Genomic DNA, 14,091 nt, shown 5'->3' on the forward strand with positions numbered 1-14,091 from the left:
AACCAGAATTGTAACGGCGTGTAAGATCAACGGATAGACATCGCCGCGTATCAGCCTCTTCGGCCGGCCATATCGGCCATCAACCCATCAGCACGACGACGACAACAACAGGCTCTAAGCAAATGTCTGTTTCGAATGGAAACGTACCAATGTCAATGCAAACAGCCAGCCTTATCCGTACACGGTCTTATACGTAAACACATACACAAATCTATATATTCACCCGCCCCAAAGAACACCACAGACAGTCATAGATAAAGATACGAGTGTGCCCATAGAGGAACATCTGAATGAGATATCAGAGCAAGAACGACTGCTTAGAGCCACAGTGATTAGCTGGAGAGATAGCATCAAGGTAAATGAGACATGCAGAGTAAAAGCGAAATACTGCATCGAGAGACCTAGATCAATGACCAAGATGAGTTCCCCTGGACGAATATACGAATAATATAACGCATAAGGAGCCATCGACGAATCCCCTTCCGCACTGATTGCTATGTATGTTTGTACGAAAACTAGATGGCGTTGCGATCACGGAAGGGTAGGCGATCATCAAACGCAGGTACGCTTTGTTTGGTTTTATAAGGACTGCAGGGATCGTATTATGGAGAGGAAGTAAAACTAACGTATACAATGGACAGCGACAAAACTGTGGAGCTGTTACGCAGGTGTCGTCGTTGCTCCTGTTCGCATTTGACTCCCGAGACCTCTGTTACATATCTGCCCAGATATATAGCCTAAAATAACAGCCTAAAAAAACAGATACTGATCTGGTAGGATTGACACATTGGACAACCTGGCCTGTCATCAAAAATGTGGTCCAATGAGAAACTAGGTATAATTGCTCGCGGCACCGAGCCAGAGTCAGCTACGGGACGAACTGGTTTCAAGGGCTCGTTCACTTCTACGATGAAGTTTACAAAATTCTGTCCTGAATACGCACTTACATGGCCATGGGCCGTCAAGCCCTTTGCTGTTTGTCATTCTCCAGACAGCATATGTCTACATGTTAGTTCGACGCATCGTGTCATCGACCCACCAACAGCCGGTTTAGCGCTAAGGACCAGTGCGTATTCGAGTACAGCCATCGACCGGTCTAAGCTATTTGCAAGCTCTGAGGGCAGACTCCGCGGTGCCACTATTCGAGAGAAACTTGATGGTACTAGCTACGTTTGAGTCGATGCTTAGTGTCATCACCAACAGCAATGGCGTTAACTATGAGCCAACAGAATAAGCTAGCAGTTGAAAATTAGGTGGAACTGGCCCCAGCGGAGTGCTCTTTTTTCCAGGATTTCTTCGTGTAGCTTTGGAACATGCAGATTTCGGGTGGCCGCGGAAAGTCTCGCGGAAGTGCTCCTTTGAGAACTAAGCCGAGTAGGTATTGAGGATAGATAGGGTAGAAGAATCTGTTCGCTGGACAGTAGCGGCAGCGATCGCGGCGACGGCGGTCATCTAAACGATCCACTAAATGGTGATGTTCACCCGCGAGTTGGGCACTCAGTCGCGAAACGACACTTTGAAATACGCCGATACGTCTAGACGAAATTCTCGTAGATGTCATAGTTCTGCAACCCTCTAAAACAGTTACGCATACGACAATGAACTATAGTTTTCCTAATAATGACTAAAGAAGAGCCTGTGTATACATATTCTGTCAATCACTGTCTTCCCGACTAGGCAAAAGCAAACGATCATCTTCACTATCTACGTGCGTATCGAACAGTTTAGAGAATCGGCAGGCAAGGAAACGAGGGCAAAGGAGAAAATTGTTTGATGAAGCAACATGCACATACAAGGTGCCCCTATCACAGGGGATGAAAATACACCGCTTCCCATGCCCATACTTCCATGACAGATTTATAGCGCCTGAGTGATAGTGGATAGGCTGATTTATTGAAATTATCATCTATAGTACTCTCAGCCATAGCGGAGAGTATAATTTTATTATGCTCGTTATTCTCACAGCACCAAACCCATAGAACTATGCTCGAGGAATATCAAAACAAATCGTCATTTAAGCGTATCAGACAATGCTAGCACCATAAGCACCAGTAGAACCCATATGTCGTCAGACGAAGTAACAACACTTTGCCATTACACCTAAATAATCGCTCATAACAGCCATCAAAGGTGGCGTCTCACCTATATATACCTAAAAAGCTACACCTGCATAGGTCTGTTGTATGCTCGTACTCGTTTTTACTGGGGGGACAGTTGTTTCTTATGCACGTATCGTGATCTCAGCGGAGAACGTTTGCTCGATCAATTGCGATCGATATGTGTTTTATCGCTGACTTTGAGAGCTTCTGGTCAAAAACAGATAACGTTAGAAATTTTCGGCAAAATATATGTGAACTTGTCCATGTCCGTGGAACCTTAGGCAACAGTTAAGCGAACAGTATACTGATTATTAAACAGCTAGTTCTGATGCTCGTCTCTTCAAGCAACATGGCCAAATGAAAGGGCAAAAGTATAGCAGAAATTTTTTTTAGTGTCTGACAACAGTTTCAGGTAAGGCTATCCTGCTATAGAACTAAATCACATATTTCCCATTAAAAATAACTTGCCTATTCTAAAGAACCGATGAAGACTTTTACACAAAGAGTCACTATATCCTCTAGTGTGATTCATGATCTATTTATATTTATAAAATCAAATTTCATGAATTTAATTATTCCCTATCTAAATAATGAATTATCGTGCTTATAAGCACCCTCTTCCAACTACGCTAAATATAACCAACTACTCACTGAATCTCTAACAAATCAATTAGATGAACCATCCCACTGTCGTCTTTCATTTTTTATTAGCTTTTTTTTTTTTTTTTTTTTTATAAAAAAAACTCTGTACCACTCCTGTTTGTAGGAAACAGAGGCATGTGAATTTTTTTATGGGTACATCTACTGCAGCTTTAGTCGATCGCTATATCAATGCCAGTATTGATGCGCGCGCTCTTCAACTCTATTGGAACTATCTATCTAGATATCTTCATTTTATTCAGCGCACCTCATAGAATTAGGGAGACCAATATGTTTAGCATGCGTCCATCTTTCAGGGATAGAATTTCAAAATACATATAGTTATTCTTTCTGTGAACATCGACTCTCGCTTTATAAGCACCAAATGCAGGTAATTTATGACGCCATGCTAAAGCTATTGTAATGCCAGTTGAGGGAACGGTCTGAAATCCGATGGGGGTACACCTCAGATGTAAATTTCAACAGCGAGAGAATGATAAAATTTACTGAAATGATAACATCAACATTTGTATGTCTCAACAAATTATGCCTCGTAGCTTCTGTCCGAGGTATGTAGTCTGATGAAGTAATTTTGCTGTGTATACATAAAAAAAACACTTTTTTTACATATATATATGTATAGAATCAGCACGCTGCCTGGGGCTGGGTTCCATGGACAGAAAATTCTCAAGTGTCGTACAGCTCTGCGATAGGAATGAGATTATTGGATAAATTAAGTATTTTTTTTAATTTTTCGTAATGGGAAACTACCGATGTGCCGTATTCTCTCCTACAGGACATGTCTCACTAAAGGATAATGAAGTATTATATAGCACAGTACTTAGGGAAAATGGCGGGTTAAGCTTAAAGTTGAAACGATAACGAGACCATGAGTTTATCTTGACGGTATTTTCTTTAATACAATTCTGTTAGCTACCAACGTTATATTTGTCAGTACCTCAATTGTATTATAGCTTCGTATAGTTTAAAAAATTAACGAACCATACATTGCTGATTGTTATTATTGTTTAGGATGTAATTGGAAATAACGAGCAGATTACGATTAATTTTCAAGTAAAAAACATTTCATCGAAAGTAGAAATTTATAGCAGAGGTACATAAATGAAACTGAAGCAGATCGATTTATGCGACCTACAATTAATTAGGAATTAAAATTGATTGAACCTTTTAGGACTTTCATGGAGAACGTTCCAAAAGATCAAAAATATTTAAAAAAAGAGTTCCACTAGAAGAAGATTCACTATACATGAGAGTTACGACGAACTACGGCATTAACAAATGAAGTGATCATCACATCTTAAGATTCTGGCAATGGCACCCGCTATCAACGAAGATGGTCTGGACTGAAGAAGGAAATTTTTTTAATGGTGTTGGAAGAACGTGAACAGTATTTACAACTCTTGGTGAGTGCCATTAAGCGGCACGATTAGTGGACATAATTGCGCCTGTTGGAAAATTGTAAATTTGCGTGGTACGTAGGGATGCTAGGAGTCATCATAGCACGGTGTGGTACTTCACGAAAAGGATCAGTTAGGCAGTATCTTAGACAGTATAGTAACAGATGGCAGTTACTCAATACTATATCAAGAATCTGCTCTACGACACATTCGGCGTAAATAACGTAGCGTAAAGATAGCGTACTCCTCAACAATTTCATTTTTAACAGGAATAAGCGTGCGCGGATTACCATCATAATGTAACAGCGTATCTTTATGACTAGCTTCCATAAGCAAAGAAATCCCATAGAATATTCTGTCACCAGGATCGAATGAATTTTTTCCTGTGGACGTATTTTATTTTACAGATAAAGGTCCTTCCAGAAAGCGGACGACAGAAGATGAGCTCTAATCCTAATCTAAAGGCGCCATGTTTAAATATCTAATAGATGTTTGTTAAGGCTTGCTAATCGCTAGCCCACGTTTATCAGCCAGGTATTAGCGAGAACGGAAAACACTTGTTTAAGCGGTACGGGAAAGGTTACACATTGTACGTAGATTACTTAGCAATAAACCGAAGTTACTCTGCCTGTGTTTTTTGGTATATATATCTCGGGCCGAATTCAAGCCCGACCCGACGTCAAGCAATTTGCTTAAATAGATAAGTAATGAGTATGAAGCTTATGAAGGTACGGGTTTATGCTGGTCTGAATACTCCTCTTTTACTGTTAGCAAGTCAACTTTATCCAAATTAAAGCATTTCTTGAGACAAGTCAACGAGTTCTATCTAAATGTTGCGTTGCTAGGTGGGAAGGAGTCCGACCGTAGCCTTGCCGTTTAGATGAGGCCTGTTCTATCCTTAATTTGTTTCTTGACTTCGATCAAACTTACCACTTAAACATTAAATAACAGCTTACTTTTTGATATTTTCGGAATTGCAAACAATTTAGCATAGTTCCGTATATCGCAACCAATTTGGTGGTTTCAAAAGAGTAGGTAGGTAGATATCAAGCGATTCAATATGGTCGATTTAATGAGAAAAGAAGTGTTTTCTGCATATACCAGATTTTGCTACACGTAGCCGAAATGTGTTAAGTTCATCTTACCTTCATAAGTAAGACTAAAAATTAACGTGTAAATATAACCTATCCTGTAAATAGTAACTTTGAATTATTAAAGCATAATAATCCATTTGGTTGGAGGATAGGGGTCATATTGATCTGTCAAAACACGGTCATGCTAGTTCCTTTAAAGCACGTTTTCTTTAGTCGTCAGTGGTTTGGCTGGCATAGAATGTTGGATCGCTTAAGTAATCTGTTCGAACTTCGGTTACAGCCTTGAACCAGTATTAAAGCAAGTTATAATAACTACCTATAGAGATATTATCGATAAATCCGAAAGTAAAAATTTACTTTTGTAATCGAGTAGTGCACCGACCCTTTGCGCGCCACATTATCATCACATTAGCTGGTGGAACAGTATATATGAGTGATTACGGTAAACTTTGTAAGAACGAGTACTGACCAAATACAATCAAGCTTCTTCAGGGTATCTAAGCCGCTTTTCTAGCAATGCTTAGCGTACAAATGCAACAGATACGATGAACGTTCACACTCCTATATGCACGTACATCACTTTGACCTTTGCGTGCAAACTTTCAAGTGCTCAACTATAAAGTCGGAGACGACTATCGGTATATCACAACAAGTAGACCTCCGACACTGACTTCTACAGACCCTCTTATATGCAGCGTAAGCGGCGAAAGCTTTTTGAGAGAATAGACAATGCTGCAAAACATCAAAAAGCTACATGGTACCAATACACTGTAATCTGTTGATAGTTGACGGAGGTATGTCAGTTGTATGTGAATGATATAATGATGTTTTCCTATTCACAGCGTTCAACGTTTACCCTAACTTGACACCTGTGAGATATTCTGGTTTATTATAACCTGATTTAACTATTTAAGTAGCAATGCGATGGAACTTCACTTGAACCTCGTTTCGCGCGTGCACCCTACTGCTACGCCATTTTAATGCAAGCTCATCGGTTGTCAGTTGAGGCTACGTGCCGCCGTAGAGTATCATTAAAACTTCTTATGAAGTCTATGAAGGTACGGGGATTCAACATTAAGTTGCGCAGGCTCTTTTCGAATGTTCGTTGTTTTATCTGCAAAATGAGCCTAATTCGTGAGACCTGTAATGGACCGACTGTCCTGTTTGTCTGTTGTCGACATTGAGGGCAAAGACTGTCGACAACCTGAGATGGAATACCTCTACGACACGGGTTGCTATGGCTGATCTACATTTATCTCGATTTCCCTATTGTTCTCTATTGCCGTTATCCTGAAAAGTCCTTCCTTCCTTCCGATGACTCCTGTCGAATCGTAACGCAACTGGAAAATTAGAAGCCGGACTGATCTGCGAGCTTAGTAGGGAGTGCGGCGACTCCTAACTGCTTCTGACATACCCTAGTACGACAATAGATAGATTGATTAGAAAATAATGAAAAAACATCCTTGTGTAACCATCGAGGCTTATTCGAACACTGCCACTATAAATACGACCTAGCACAGAAACCAGACATTTACTTTTCTTATCATTATTTTAGTTCTATTACAGCCATTCAACCGTTTCGATTAGCTACGTTTCTCAGGGACGTTCAATCACGAAATTGATTTTTTACAAAAACGGAGATTTTTAGCATGATTTTCAAGAGCAAACAAACGTTTATACGAAATCCGGAACTGTTCCGAATTTCGTATAGCTATAAACCTGTATGAAGTAGTTCCTTTTCGAAGTAAGTTAGTTGACCTAAATTCGTATCAAACTCCAAGTTAGACCACCGTCACTCGCTGTGTATCCTAAAAAAGCTGATATTGTCATAGATTGTAAACTTGTATTCTACTATTTAGGCTGCTAAATGTAACTTCGAGTGATGCAAGAAGCATATATGGTTGAATAGCACACGGAACTATAAGACTTGTTTAAATGTAAACATGATACAACATTATGGCCGGGATGAAGGATGCCCTTTTCTGGTAATTTCTAATCTGTACGTATGCAAACATTGTGCAAAATATTTAGTGTCTTTGAAAGTTTGCACAGCGGCGGATCACCCCACCCTACCAGCACTGCTGATCGTGCTGGTAGCAACGATATTGTAAGCAATACCTATACAGGGTTGGACGCAGTTGCTTAGCCCCTTCTGCAATAGCAAAGTCATCCACTCGGTCCAGTTCCCGTCTGCCTTTAATGGAGATCAAAGCAAAAACCCAACAACCTTCAAGTGCTCTCTTTCTCCTAATTCGTCTCCGATCCGCGTTGCCTCAGGTTCCACCAGCTCGTCGCAGCCTTTGGCTACCCAACCAAAACTACTTTGCATATAGGAGCTTCTCCGACTGTTCTGGTCGCTCCCGACGCCCCACCGTCAACTCTGTTATTGTTGCGTTTCTCTTATGCTGCTAGTGCCCCGGCGGTAATATGGTTCAATCCAAAAGTCTTCCCGAACCTCTGCAACTTCGCATTATTCCCAGTCAGATTCTGTTCAAGCGTTCGCTCCTGTTCCCCTCTGTCGTGATGTTTCCTGGCCTCTCTCTTTGCTCTACTCAGGCTTAGCCTGAGACCCATCTCAAACTCACAAGCCCGTTCCACAATCCGTTCCTTTTCGTCCATCTCAGCCGCTCGCTCTGGCTGGCATTCGGGGGTGTCGGGGGTGTACTGTTTGTTTTCCAGGCGGCCGCGTCGGCATTCAATTAAGCACCGACGACAACCACGACTACAGTAAGAACAATACCCCCCCCCCTTCCCCTTTCCGCTACCACCACCAATAGCAACAATAGCAGCCGCAACGATCGTGGCGCGACGACCAACGATTCGGCTGCTGGTGCGACGAGCGCGACAAATTGTCGAACGATCCAATGGCCAGCACGGGCTCTCTGTCGCTGCTCCTTTTCCTTTTCATTCACTCGCTCCTTCGGTCGTTCATTACCTAAAGTTTGATTTGTTTTTGATCATCATCGCTCAGTCATCCTGTCGCATGGTAGTCGAGCATTGCTGCATCATTATCACTGGAACCTTTTTGTCCCGGGAAGATCATTGTCACCACGGTGATTATCGCGTTCCTACGGAGTGACGTAAATGACGAACAGATGGACTCACCACTGACTGACAGACGTGAGCTTGCGCGAAGCAGGCACGCCAGCGATTGCTTCTTTTTGTCCTTCTGTTTGTTGTCGTTACTGTTGTTTCTAACGCGGGAAAAGGAGTCGAAAAAGAAAAAGAAGGAGAAGCACCGAGAAGGTAAGCGAAAGCGATCCTAGGCAAATCAGAGGTGGTGAGGGAGGGGAAGGGGGGTTACAGCTTGCTCTTGCTGGTTAAAAATAAGCCGCCAAAGTTGCGGAGCGCCGACGCGACTACCTGCGTCTCGTGAATTTTTTCCTAGAATAGGAATATGATTAAAAAAAACGATAAAGAATGGAAACTGCGTATTCAACAAATATCGCAGAGGGTAGCATCAAGTATCTTATATCGCCACTGACTATAGATACGAAAAAGCTGACTGGGTCGTGAGTAGACCTGGAAAGGTCGAACAAATTTAACGGATAAAGGCTTTGTTCAAATGACCAGTAATTTTGAAAGAAACTCGTACCTTGTCGTTCTGTTCTCGACTTTTTGAATATCGATATAGCGTAATTTGTTCTTTTATCTAGAGTAAAAATACTATTACGTTATTATTATTAAGAACGTTTATTTTTCTGCTTAAGGGTCATGCACGAATAAATTTAAAAATAGCCACTGTTCAATAGATGATATTTTCATGTTTAAGTATTAAGCGAGACAAAAAACGGAAAACTAATTGTAGGAATCAACGCGGAAGGTAGGTGAAATCTCAACTAAAACTATACAGATAGTTATCCCTATCTCACTTTTTAGTGTGTTGTTACTGATTTCGATAAGTTTTCGCCTTTTGTAAAATAATAGATCTACATTAAGATACGCATTTGATTTTCCGACACACGGGGTACGGCATCTAAATTAGGATAAACTCATTATGATGTGTTGTTTTTACTATTTGGCCTAAAATAAGTTATTAATTATTTAATTGCGTCGCGCTGAAAGACCCTCCTTCCCTATGAAAATCACGAACTTTTTGCCTGAGATCGATGGCCTACGTTGTTGCCAGTTTTCATACGCCTTCTGAAAAATTCAAAGATTTTCACTGTTTTAACTGGAATATCTTCCATAGGTTTTAGATTTGCAGGACTGCCTTTTTTGCCACAGCTTGATTTTCGATACAAAAAATAAAGCCCGTTTCAAAGAGGAACGTTTTCAGTTGTCGATTGGGTCGTTTAGGGAAGCTTCGTCGGATAATCTTGTGAAGCTTGTCGCGTTTTTGTTCGCACGTTTTTAACAATTTTGAACTTTGGAATTTTTGAGGCCTTTTTTGACTTCTATCAGCCCAAAATTTGATTTCCGTATGTAAAATATTTAAGTGACACTTACACAAACTTACAACTAGCAATATGGCTTAGCGCACGTTGCTATCAAAAAGGTACTAATAGATTAAAACGGGGATATTCCGAAAAATGCCATTTATCGAAATTTGTGTAGTTGGAGCTGTCTGTAATCGCAGTAGGTGGTGCCTGTGTCGAATAAGCATGACCTTCTGTGTTCGACATGTGAGAAACGCTTGTTTTTATTTAGATCGAATCCTAAACTTACTTACTTACTAAAAAGTACTTAGCAGTTGCCGTACCTTACAGGCAACTATCGACTGCACTAAATAAAGTATATTGAAAACATTCCTATTTCCTGCTCTGTTCTTATATACTTATATTCTCTATTGTTTGGGCGAGAAATTGGGCGGAACCAGAAAATAGATGTGTCCGATCAACAACTTCGATCGAAGCTACCCTATCCATTCTAGTGATCCGAGTTTATCTATGCATAGTAAATCTATCAATATTTAGTTACTTCTGAATTGTACATTTATTACTCCTCGTTTTGTCTGGCGCTGCTGTCGAGAAAATAAAGTTTTTTTTTTTATAGAAGTGGCCACTACTTTGCCCCAAGGTGTTACTTTAGCTCGTGCTAACATCATGCGTCCTATCAGTTTTGTGCCTGTTCCTTATCGTGGCTTTTGTTTCGGTGTTTTAATTTTAACTAATGAACAAAGTAAGAATAAATGTGACAAGCTATCCGTTATCGGAAGAAGTGGCATTTTGATGAGTGCACACACATGGATTGATTGGTGGACCTAGACAACATTCGACTGGAATTTTTCGTTATTTGCTGCGTTTTTCTATTCTAATCGGTTGAACTCTCTACCCAAACGTACAACCGTCCAATATTCATCATCGTATAACTTCATTTTTTCCCTTAATAATTTATTATCCGAGAAAGTAGTTCGGTCATGGCCGTTTGGTGTTGTGGGGCGAGGCATCACGCAAGCAATAGGATTCCACCGTCATTGTAATTCAAAATTCTGTCACCTCGCTCTCCGGTTGTTATTACTAATAGATTTTTTCATTTGTATTTTCACAGCGTGTAAAAATCAAAAGTAGGGTGATATATTGCGGTCGTTTGGGTTGGGAACAAAATCTGAAGACACCGACCCAGCTAGCCACCGAGGGAACGTACCCGATATAAGAATCAAGCTAAAAAAAAAAGCACAGCTCAAATAATTAAAGCTGGTGGAATGATGATGATAATAATAAAAGAAGAAAATTAATATAACCGGACATGCAGTATATTATTGTGTTGTCCTTTCGTTGTGTTTCTATCATCGGCTTAACAGCGAAAATATCCACTACTTCGCTTCAGAAAGGTGGATTGAGCGTTTTTATTTTCGAAATTATGCCAATCACACTCGAAATTTTCTACATGACATCTTTCAGGCGTTGTTTACTGCGTAAAAAATCAACGTTCACTGGGAACACGTTGTTAATGATCCCGCGCAAGGGTATATTTGATTCATAGCCATAAAAGAAATAGGACAGACATTATTGCATGTGTATGGATGACAACACAATAATTTTGTAGCAGTATCACCGGACGCAGGACACCTTCATATGCACGAGTGCAAAAAAAATCCTTCTTTTCAAAATACTTCAAAAAATTATGGCGGCAGAGTTAAGGGGGAGGTGCTCATTCGATGTAATTATTTGCCCGCCAAAATACATCCCCTCTTTGCTGTGACCGCCGGTTAGTGTCTCAGTAATTTTACAGCGAATAAACAACAAAGCTAACCATTCATTCGTTACAAAACTAACGCTGTTGTGGGTCTCATTTGATCCCAATGGGTGGTTTCGTAGGGACATTTCTGAGATAGGTTAAGCTTTTAAAAGCACTTTTACTTGAAAGTGTACTATCAACTATAAAGAGAGAAAACGTTATACCGGCAAACTAAAGCTTTTTAGAATACTTCCAATGCCTTCAACAAAAAAAAAAAAAAAAAAAAAAAAAAATCGAGAACTATTGGAATTTATCAATCGCTTCCGATGTTTTGCGCAGCGATTTCGAGTAGCTCTGTATGAAGGGATGCCGTTATCGCCTGTGTTACGACCTCTCGCGACGTTAGTCTAGGTCAAAGCCAGTATAGGTTATTATTTTTATGGTCACTTTTGAGGCGTTCCGAGGTCCATTCCGCTGTTTTTTTTACCAAGCGGCTAACTTGTGATCTTCCTACGTAGCAGCTGTCATTTGCTTTTTGGACTTTTGACGAGGCCAAAGCCGTCGACGACTGAAAGTCGACACTGTTTTAATTAAGAAAATGCTTTAGGCAAGTAGATTCTGGGCAGAGGCATTAAGAAGCTCGAAGTATCGTTGATCAGGACGGCCGTCTTGAAGATTCGAGAACGGACCAATGATCACGAAGCGGACAACTAAGCACATCGGCAAGGTATCTTGCATTGGGACATTCCAGCATGCGTTCCTGAGTCGTGTTTATACAGCCGCTTGTGTCGTAGATAATTATACCACTGAAACTTTTTTTTTTATCTCGATCGTATCCTTCACTAAACATCCGTTGAGGTAACCTGTAAGCTTAGACCTGAGTATGAACCGCCTAAAGGACGGTCAACAGAAGCCGGGATAGAGAAGTAGTCTCGCGTATGTGACATACTGAAGGATACCCTTACGCCGTGCGGTTCTGTTTGTCACAGCGGTACAGAACCCGATTCCGAATTTTACTCTGTGCTTACAGTGGGCAAACATAAATGCAAGACGACAACTTGCAGCGTCATCAAGATGACTGAGGCGATAACTACATCGAGATTCTCCGGAGACACCATTAGCCAGAATGGCATCAGTACTTACGATGCGTTTGAGAGACAAGAGGGCAGACAGACGACGTTGAGGCCATTTAGAATAGGTGGCGAAGTAGTTTAGGTAAATCACGACGGTTTTAGAATCGTTGAAGATCTCGAAAAGCAGAATTGCTTCGGAAAGGACATCAGATATGTCACTAGACACAGGTTTTTAGGCCTATACCTGGCTGTTATGTGTTGGTCAGACGATCTGCAGGTCCGTGCCCGAACCGAACGGCACTTGATTACGTACTATTAGAAAGAATATCTCTTCACCGTCATTACCTTCATACGTATAATGCATATACGTGTAAGATGACGAGATATATATATTGACAGTGGCAGTGGTGCTGCTTACTCGAGCCTTGTCACTCGATGTCGATTACCATTCTCGGCTGGTTCTGAGTGACTTGATTAAGCTAATTGCTATAACTCGACTTGGGTCTCGCTTGAATTAGTGAGAAGTCATTAGCGATAGGTTCCAGTCTTTTTTCTGGGGCTTTGTCCTGAAAAGCATTCTATTTTCCCTAGATATTCCAGCACGCACGGCAAACAAGATGCACCTCACTTCGAACGAGGCAGCGTAAATATTTCCACATGGTACGCCCGATGCTGATTACCTATTGAGACGCACCCACATTTACTTGAAGAGGCTGTTTCACTTGAAATAACCAATAACGACTATAGGACATATTTCCACATAAAAAATTTAGCACTTTTGACGAAATGCTTCGTTGGTTCACTCGAAATTTAAATATATATTACATTATATCTGATCGTTTCTGTTGTTTGTCACGGAGCAAACGTTGGCGTAAGTTTAGCTTATGGTATACGCTAACCTCTTTTGCAAAGGCCAAGTTGTTAGCAATGGCTGTAGAACTACGTATCGTCTATCGAGTGTGTATAATTGACCACAAAGGTCCCTAGAGTTAGTTCGTGACTGTTCAAAAGGCGTCTTATTTAGCACTGACACCTATTCTGTCCCAGTTGATTTTTTATCCATGAAGCGGTTTGTATTATACGATTGATTTGGACTTGACCGGCTGCTACAGGAGACAAATCTTCTGCTGTCATATTCTGTTACCCGCGCGCATCAGGCAAGGCACCGTTGAACATCTTTTCATCGTCTCTTTAGACCAACTAATAGGGAGCAATCGAAAATATTATCGGAACAATCTCTCTCGCGGTTGCAATTGTCGGACCAAAACAGTGTCCTCAGAGAGCCGCCAGGCAATCGCCGAATTAACTCTGGCATCATCAACTTTTGGCAAATGCATCACCACTGTGAATGGTATATAGAATAAGGTAATGGAAAACGTTTCGTTCTAAAACGGCTGCTACTGTCTCTCGTCCAGTAGATCTACTCGGAAAACAGAGAAGATCATCTGAGTAGTTCAGGCATCGTTCGTTACCTGGAAACAAACAGAGGTGAGCAGCTGAGAGCAACAGAGTTGATTGTATCGCCGTTTTGACATCACGCTGCCCTTTAGACCGGAGAGTATCTCGCGCACAAATCGAGCGAGACTCGCTTAGGAACCTGTACTATTATACCATTAAAGCTCCTAGCGTGTACCGGCGCCCGGCCACT

The 14,091-nt window shown here is 41.0% G+C and overlaps 1 protein-coding gene across 1 annotated transcript in view; it reads right to left on the reverse strand.

Moving 5' to 3' along the window:
- LOC111267222 (uncharacterized) overlaps nucleotides 1–14,091 on the reverse strand; it is a 56,028-nt gene that overhangs the window by 8,240 nt on the left and 33,697 nt on the right. The gene's annotated exons all lie outside the window — the stretch shown is intronic.

This window comes from Varroa jacobsoni, unplaced genomic scaffold (genome assembly GCF_002532875.2).
Source record: "Varroa jacobsoni isolate VJ856 unplaced genomic scaffold, vjacob_1.0 scaffold_1157, whole genome shotgun sequence".
Classification (NCBI taxonomy): Eukaryota; Metazoa; Arthropoda; class Arachnida; order Mesostigmata; family Varroidae; genus Varroa; species Varroa jacobsoni.